This window comes from Triturus cristatus, chromosome 8 (genome assembly GCF_964204655.1).
Source record: "Triturus cristatus chromosome 8, aTriCri1.1, whole genome shotgun sequence".
Taxonomy (NCBI): domain Eukaryota; kingdom Metazoa; phylum Chordata; class Amphibia; order Caudata; family Salamandridae; genus Triturus; species Triturus cristatus.
Genome location: NC_140591.1, coordinates 210,316,532 through 210,326,296, shown reverse-complemented (window position 1 = coordinate 210,326,296; position 9,765 = coordinate 210,316,532). Strand labels below are relative to the sequence as shown.

General features: G+C 41.0%; 1 pseudogene; it reads right to left on the bottom strand.

The window, feature by feature from the left end:
- Positions 1–384: 384 nt before the first annotated feature.
- LOC146801858 (thioredoxin domain-containing protein 9 pseudogene) lies at positions 385–1,313 on the bottom strand (annotated as a pseudogene).
- Between the last annotated feature and the right edge of the window lie 8,452 nt (positions 1,314–9,765).

Genomic DNA, 9,765 nt, shown 5'->3' with positions numbered 1-9,765 from the left:
TAGAGTGGCAGTAAGAGGCAACATGCTCAAAAAGACTTAACTGAAAAAGGTAAAATTAACTTATTAAAGAATGTTATCAAGCACGTTACCATTTGTTAAAACTCTAGTAACCATAAGCCAATTTATTTAATATATGCCTTTTGAAATTCAAATATGTAAAGTATAAGAAAGAGAAGTTTGTTCAAATACTTGTAAAATATGCCACCCTACGAAGACACTCCCAAAGGGTCCCGCAACATTGCTAGAAATAATTTCCCATTCTTTCGAACTATCTAATGCATCACCGGTGTAGAGGCCTCCTTTTCCATTAGTCAATTTTCAAATTTCATTTATTGGAAACGAAACAGAACGAAAAGGCAAGTACAAAAACAACTCAGGAAAAATGAAAACATATGCACATGGACTGTCAAGTTCAGACACGCATTACTGAACATGAACAAAAATAATAAGGTCCCTGATGTTGCACGATGTTATAAAAGTGTATAGAAAAATTGATTAGTCATTTTTTATATTCACTTTAAATTCAGGGTTCTGAAATGGTCTATAAAAACAGTTTGAGACTAAAATAATGTTTTCAGTGATCTTGAGCTAGGCCCCAATCAGAGTCTGAATCATAGGTCTTTTCCCTGATAGTTTTCTTTTCAACTTTCGTGAAGTTTGTTTCAAATTTCTTTTGGCCCAGAGACGGTGGTTCCAAAATATTTCCACTGTAATTGATGATATCAGCACAACCTAGTTGCCACTCCAGGATCTCTGTAGTGAAGTCATCTGTGTTGCCCAGGTCAGTGAAGCCAACCACATAATCTTTAGTTTTTCCATCTTTCACTAGTGCTAAAGTCGGTATCACTTTGATGCGAAGCCTCTCAGTTAGGAATGGGGCTTTCTCAACATTTAGTTTGATGAACTTTGTCTCAATATGTTTTTTTGCCAACACTGTAATATTTTCCATCTGAGTGTGGAATCTTTGTAGAAATGGCAAATTACATTTTTACTCTCCTTCACCTCTGGGAAAAAGTCTTTCTCACTAGAAATTTCTCTATATTCCCCATGTCCTTTTGAAAGCCAGTCTTGTTTTTGCTGCTGCGCCTTCTTCAGAGCCGCAAGTCTTCTTTCTTTCAGGCGGTCGAGCTCGTCATCGTCCATTTGGTCCAATTTATTGATCTCTGCATCCAACTGCTGTTCCATTATGTTGGCCGTCTGCACCATCTGGTTTTCCAACATTTTTGCAAACATTTCAGCAGATCCAGCATTTGCCATTTTTCGAAAAGGTTCCGTGCAGTTTTAGGACCTATCACTGGCAGGGTGGGGATGAGGAGTTCTCCATTTATTTTGTGTTTGGTTGTTAAATGTTATGTTACCCTAGGGCCTTCACCCTACAGTTTTGTCCCTTATTTTATTATGTTGTGTCAAGTTCACTGTTGCTTGTTTTGCTGAATGTTACAGGAGATATTTTACACCCTAAGAGAAATTGATCTAGTGTGGCCCACTACCAGGTCCCGATCTTGATTGTGTACTCCTTCTTTTTTCACCGTGCGAACCTCTATTGTACGGAGTTTATTCATGCTTTCGCCTTGTGTACAGCGCTCTGATACCCGCAAGGGTCATGTTCGTGCTTTATAAAACTTTCTAAATAAATGAAAAAACAACTAATAAGTCTTGGACTCCTCTGCTTTGCTTTACCTCCGTGAGAGTCAAGTGTGACAAAGAGGTTCTTGGTTATCAGGAAGGAGAAAGTTGCTGACTTTTTATAAATCATCAAACAATTCATGCAAGATACAACTAAACCACAAACCAAATATTTTTTTAGAGCAGATAGCTCACAGACTAGTTATATTACCATTAAAATGTAATTCATGGGGGTGAATTATTCTTTATAACACCAAAAAAACAATGGCAGTCAATAGGGGCTCTAAATGCATTTAACTAACAATGAAATGCACTCCCTAGCACACGTGCTAACTATGCATGTCATAGCTGGCCACTGCAGCTTACATGGTAGCCAATTAATCTTATTTCATCTTCAGATCTGTATTTTCTATTGCAATAATTTCTGTAGTTTCAAGTTGATGAAGTTGTGACCTTGGTTTTAAACTCTAAGCCCTCAAATTCTTAATTGCTTTAAGTATTGTTACCTCCCACACTTCTTGCATATTTCTCATGAGTTGTCATTCTGGTTTGCCAAGCTACTAAAACATGAAAGAGAAGATACCATTAGTGGCAAGATTAGTTTATACTTGGTGAGTCGCTCCCTCATGTTGTGAGGCAGCTCATTTACACTGCCCTGCAAAAGTTCTACAATTCCAAATCATCTCTGTAAAACCTTTCTATAAGTCTTTCTTGTAGCTATCATCCTCGACATGCACAGCCTTCCTTTTTATCACCACTTTAATCCCATTACAGTCAGCCTCACTCATTCCCCACGTTGCCTAACCTTTCACTCATCCTCACTTTGTATGATAGCCCACTCTGTTCAATTAAAACCCCACCAGCACTCCTGTCTTTCCTGGACCCATCACCTTACACTCAGCCTTGGTACCCCCACACTTCTTATTGCCATCTCTACTTCAGCACAGCTCGAGGTGCCACATTCCTCACTCTGCTGCATCATCAGCCACCTTGCTGATCACCCTAACCTGTTCCATACCCCTCCTTAATGCACCATTATCACCTTCCTGCCTGAGCCATTTCAGCCCCTAACAATCACATGCTGCTCCAATATCTCCACTCTACCCAGCTCGCCCTGCTCCATCAAATTCTCCCTGGCTATTGATCTCCCATTTCATCTTCCACTCTGAAAATCATCCTATTCTCTCCCATCTTGCCCACTATTAATTATTGCCCCACATGACGGTGTCTCCTCACCTTCCACACTATTCTGCACCCTTACTGCCATTCAGTGCCAGACCATCACAATCTGTTCCAGAAAACTTTCCACATTTCTTCCATTGCTGCCTCTCTTTCTGACTCTTCCCACCCAATCCCAATGACCCCAGATTTAATGAACCTGCCCAGTTGTTCTTTATTCCACTCCAATAGTACGTCTTGTCTCGTTGAAGCAGACATTCTGACTCTGGCTCTATCTAAGCTACCCCATCACCTAAGTACTAGGCAAATTCTTCTTTAAACTCTACCCTTCCTAGTTACCTAACCGTGTTCAATCTACCTCATTATAATTATTATTATCTTTGTAATTTTATATAGCACAAACGTGGTCCAATAACATGAGTGCACTTTCTTGAGCACCAGATAACATTACACTTTTTTTGTTTAGGCACAGGACAATTAAGTGATTTGCCCAGAAATGACAACATGACTCAAACCTGGTTTCCCAGTTCCAAAGTCAGGAGCTCTGTCTGTTACACCATACCTCCTCCCTTCTGTTCAACATCTATCCTTACCCTGAACCTGCTCCATCACTCCTCATCAGGCACCATCAAACTCCACATCATCAGTAGGCCTGGGAAGAGTTCCAGGAGCTCCGCATAGCGAAGTGACATAAAGCTGTGCCGTTCTCTGCTGAGTTCTGCAAGTGGTGGAGCCATTCTATTCTGGCCCCTCGTTTTGGGAATTCACTTCCTTCTAACATCAGGTCTTCAAAGAGTTATCTCCAATTTAGGAGACTCCTAAAAACGTGGCTGTTCTCCCAACCATATGAATGAATTAACAAGCTGCAGGCTACTCCCTATATCTAGTGCCAAGAAACCATATGGTGTACATGCACTCTACAAATATTTTTAACATAACATAACATGTAAGGCGCGCTGAGTTTTCGCACTGGGCATTTGTCCTGCACTGTAAAATCAGCGCAAATGGCACCAGGAGCAGTGCAAGAGGGGCCACCTTTTTCCGAAGTTAAAGTGGATGTTCTACTCAAGCATCAGCTTCCTCAACGCGAGCAACAGGTTTCTCAACTTGAGTGGTAGCGACCTGCCATGACTGCCAGTGTTGAGAAATCTCACCAGGAGATGGTCTAGCGTTGGGTTCTCCTCGTCCGCGCTCGCCAACTCAACATTGGCAAGCCACGAGGGAGGGGAAATTCTGCTCCCCGCCATTCCGTGGAGTTTTTCTGAGCTCTGTACGCTACATGGAGCACGGATTGGGAAAAACTCTGCAAACTTCGTGAGTGGAGCAGAGTTTACCTCCTAGGCCTAGTCATCAGCTAATCATAGTAGATCACTCCTCAGTCTATCTCCTTCACTGTCTATGTTGCTGTTTTATAACCAACCCGAATACCAATGTCACATTTCTGCATGGCCTACCCAGATCTTAATCTTTATTTGGATTGGTTTCCTTGGCATTTGACCCTGGCCAGTGCAGTACATTAGTTCACTCCTTCAGGACATGTGATCGGATTACACACCATGAGGTAAAATTGGCAACACCCAATAGGCATATTTAACTTTTAACTGAGGCTATAGGAGACTGGCTCAGGGAATGACCCAGTGGCATAAACATGAAATGTCATATGTAAGCTGCAAGTGTATATTTACACCAATCGCGTCCATGACTTGACAAACCTGACCCCAGGTGTACCCTAAACTGCTTGCAGTTTAACACAGTAAGAAATGCCATGGAAAAGTGTTCTGGTGTGAAGAAAAACCTACTTATATGCATTACATATGTCTCCTCTAAGAGAGTGGTGGTAACTGAAAGGATAAAGTGAGACATGCTAAATATAAAGAAACGTTGGTGCCTACAGTGAATAGCCACCAAATGCTGTTTTTACTGTGTAGGGAATAAAGCGCTATTCTTTGCAGAGGTCTGAATGTGAGTAAAAGTTAATTTTCACAGTTCCAGTGAGAAAATACTGAAACATTCATTCAATTTTCTATTTAAAATTTTACAAAATTGTCTTCAGTGGTCCAGAACAGTATTACAAAGTAAATATGCTTCATTTCCCCTTGGTATTATGTGAGGATTGCACTACAAAAAATGAATATTGTCTTGTCACCAGTAAAGACTCCTGTGAATCACTGACACATTTCTTGTACGTCTACAGCATACTTTACCAGACATTAACAGCACAGTACCACTGAATCTGTATTGTATAATTGTAATGTAACTTGGCTAGACAGTAGTCCAAAGTGAGCATGTCCGACTTCTACTTTACCTGCACCAGCTTCACCTTTCACCACACCTTTCTTTCTGTCATTCATTCCTAAGATTTTCACACCAGAAGCATCAGTTCCCATGCACCACAGGATGTGTGCGGGTTTGACAACAGTACAAAAATAATTAATGACTATTCTTAATTCTTCCTAAGTGGTCGAGGGTATGCCCAGACGAGGGTCCTTTGCTCGATGTGCCACTAGCCTGTCTGATGAAGGGTGATCCCCGAAACCGGTCCCAGGATGCTTGGTTCCTGCCCAGGGAGGACCTGGCCAGGCTGGACGAGCTGGACGTTTTCCATGAGGAGCAGGGACAAGACCGATTTGCATACGGCCGGGTCCAAACGGGGGTTACATAGTGAGCAGAAGAACAATGAATTAAGTCTAGATCTCTTGACTGGGGATGAGTAGTTGAAAAGTTTTGGCACTCCGTCCATCATCATGTTGTGTTTGCTGTGTTCTTAACTCTGCTCAGATGATCTGCAGGCCTCTCCCTAAAGACTTGTTCTTCTGGCACAGATATATTCAGTGTGATTATGGATGCACTACCAGGCTGTACCACCTGGCCTGCACCCCTCTACAATGTTCATGCCTAACAGGAGCTGCACTTCCCAGCGGGGTAATTTCCCTCATTTCCCTATAACACTTGTGTTACTTCTTTAAGTTCACTAGTAAATGGATGCTTTAAAAGGGGGCACACCCCTGGTATGCACAGTACTAATGTGAGCAAAGCATATTTCTTATGCACCTAAATGTTCAAATGTACAGTGATGTTTGATTTCATGCATGGCTTTAACTTCTCACAGTCCTCTTAGCCGAGGGGCATGCTGCAGGGTAAACCAAGGACTGAGCTGCTTGTATACACAGTCGATTTTACAAATACACTGCCACATCTTATTTTGATAGCATGTTCAATTGCTTTTGCAAAAATATGTTTACATTCAACAAAAGAGTCATGCATTATAAGAACACAAGTGTGCATAAGATACAGTCCCTGAATCAAAAACCGTCTGGTAAAATATGTGCCATATGAAAACATAGTTCCCTCAGATTCACACAGCGTAAGCGTGTTAATACATGTGATTAACAAGTGTTCTGAGTTAGTGTTGTCAGTCTTAGTTATAGTTTTCAATGCAGTTCTGTATTGGATTATAGTGGGAACTCCGCCAGACCTTTCCTTTGGAAATTTGGGGAAGTGCAGTCTTTACTGCACAATTTATGATTACAATCAGTGATTATAATCCCTTGGTAAATAGGTGGTGTAGTATCTCCCATTTTGATTGCAGCTCAGCTTCTAACGCCTTGTGGCTCCTGGTGTCTGGTAGCTGCACATTCCTAATGTTTCCTAAACCCAGGTCTGCGTTCTGCGTGCTGTCAGGAGCAGTTCACTTCCGCCTGGGGACGCTGCAGCAGGTGTGTTGAAGCACACATTTTTTTTTTTACAGAGTTTTATATAGCGCGAACTTGACCCGACTCGTGTATCAGAGCGCTTTACATACTTTACATAGCACCGGTTGCATTACATGTGGACACTTTTTTTTTGTAGGCACGGGGAGATTAAGTGATTTGCCCAGTTCAGCGTCATTGCCGAGACTCGAACCCAGGTCCCCAAATTCAAGGTCGACCACCCTAACCGTTAGGCGAACTCTTCTCCCCACATTAAGAGTTGAAGCATGTCCCATGATGCTCAGCTTCATATGCCCCGCAAGGCTTTGCTCCAATAATTATTCCTAGTAATGATACAATAATTAGTAATCCAATTTACATAATCCAACTGAGCTCCTTTATTTCTTGAATCTTGCATTCAAACGTATGACCTAAATGGTTTGCTTGTGTAGAAGGTATTTTAATTTGCCAGCAGCATTGACTGTATAAATAGTCTTGCATGACTGGGATTGGAATATGTTAGGAGTAAAACTTGTTTGTATTGTTATACTTTTTGTAGTGCTGAATGCTTTTTCTTGAAATCCCACGGGCAGCAGTGAAAATATATTTCGTGGCTTAATATAACTGGGAACGCCGGTTCTTGTTCTCATCTAATTACTTACAAGAACCCACTCAGGTCGCCAGGATCTTTTTACTTGTCTAATAGCGTAGAGGGAAGAAACACAATTATCAAATCGTATTTACCGCAATTTGACATTTCAGAAAGGAAGACTCATAATCTGGGAGGTTGACCTTTTATTATCAGCAAAAACATCTGAATATATAGGCACCTCAATACAAGGCACAAAAGATAAATGGGGACTAATACAAATGCCAGTCTACGAAGAATCCGCATGCGACTAAAGATAAACAGAATTACAGCTTCCAAAAGCATCAAATACCCCATGACAATGGTGATATCAAAGTTTACAGTCATGAATCAAATCAATTCTGTCCCTACTCTATTCTACGGTGACATCCCTACTCAACATTCCCTTTCAGGTGAGGATCGCATAAAAGGTGTCAGCAGTGAAACTTCCTAAGAAGTCTTCACCATAAGAGCTCGATCTATAATGCTCCTTTCAGTCCTTCTCCTAAGTCTCGTCTGCTCAACCCACGGGGCTCTGTCCCTAATACAAAACCCCAAAAAGCTGTACACGCCCTTCAGCACACCCCTCCAGGCAGCTTCTTCCTTCAGTAGATTTCCATTTGGATCCTTTCATCTTCCTTTCCATGAATTCGACCTTGGGTCCCAGGCCTTCTCTGTACCAGGAGTTGCAACTTTACATTCCAATCCACTCCCTTCATGTCTACTCCTTCTGTCTCCATTCCATTTAAACAAAGACTCATTCTAACTAACGAGCTACATGGCCTTGTACCTGCAGCCAAATGTTGAACAGAAAAAACCCCTAACATCATGAGGTTTCACAACTCACTGCAATTTAAGCCTTGCTAAAATCCTGTCGTCCTAATAAAACATGGCTAAAATAAACGAAGGCCTTCACTTTACATATATGGTTAGGCCTCAAACTAAACACACTACAATTACCAATTCTAATTATTCGTCTCATACTTAAGAGAACTACCTTCTTCATTCTCTAACATGACTCAATGTCTCTTATTGCATGACATTTTTATACTAAGCATTACACATATACCAATGCATTTCAGTATAACAGGTGGCCTTTCTCTTCTCTCGAGGCCTGTTTTACTTTTCTACTTTTCTATTTCAATGAATACATTTCCATTATACTTGGATAACCTGCTCAGTTATATGCGGGTGCTGACTAACAATGAATATGGTGCACCCCTACAATTTTCGCATCAGCAACGCTCTATCATAACTCTGCCTGGATAACGCACTGCGCAATTCACTGCTGGCAGTGGCCAACACGTTTTACCGCGGATATGGATCTGTATTTGTGATACAGACAATTAAGAGGACACAGTCAATGCCGCCAACACAAAACTGTTTACGTGATGCGCCCCTGTGCGTTTCTGCTCAAGCACCATTATTCTGCTGCTGTAGTGAAAGTCGAAGAGCGTGGCACAGACTGGCTATGACTGGTGATTTATGCCTGTGCCAACAGGCCCATGGTCTAAAGTCACACACATCAACTACAGTAATGATATTTGATGGCAGCAGAGGAAAGATGAGACAGGCTGGCATCACTTAGCCATGGGCAAGGGTTTCAATTTCACTGGAGCTTTCATAAAACTACACCCGAATAGAAGAAATGAGGGGCAGAGTTATTTTCATTTTATACACAAAGCACACAGCAACAAAAGTTGCTTCCCTCACTGTGTGAAAGGGAGAGAGCAGAACAGTGTCATGTCTCCTAAAATATGGTGCTGTTCTCCTCTCTCCCTGCACTGGGGTACAGGAGGCTCTCATAGTGCAAGGCTGTGATTATATGATGTAGTATATTGGTTCCTGGGGCGGGGCAAAACCTACAGTAAGAAAAAAAGAGTCCCCCGGCAACCTATCCTATTCATTCAACACATCATTGATCACTCACACTAATATATGCGCGGCTAATGCAACAGACTGGGATCCACCGTTTGGTAAATAATATTTTTATTGGTGGCTCTTCCTGTTATATCATTTTATGCCATGTCTTGAAAATTCATATAACTCTTTATTTATCAAATGTTCATTACAACTGAATACATGAAATCTAAAAAACATATCTTTTTGTATTTTTATATATTTATTACATGGGGTGAAAAAGATCAAAACAATATGAGAAGTGTATTATGAATCATTGCTTAAAAGTAACTCATACCCTGTCTCTCCTTACACGACTATATAATCCAACCAACATGTATAGCATCCTTAATATTCCGCTCATACAAGCAGTATTACATAAAAGTAAACTCATGGGTCTTCAAATGATCAGACTCACTGTATTTTGATGGGTTCATTAATTCTAGACAACAGGTTTAATGATGACTTCAAAGTGTATCCTAAGTATTTACACCATAAGAGATACAATCTTTAGTTGACTGCAAATCATCTAACTCAGAACTTTAATACTGCACATATTTGGTCTGTTCATCCCAATGCATCTGTGGCTTTGTGTTCATTGTAAATCTATGCACGTTTCTGTGGATTAGATATACATTCTTCAGGATTGTCACAGGTTGAGACCCTATATCACTTCTCAACTTACAAATAAAAACAAGACCTTGCTGAGCATTACATATATTCACAACCATTTAATAACGTTTG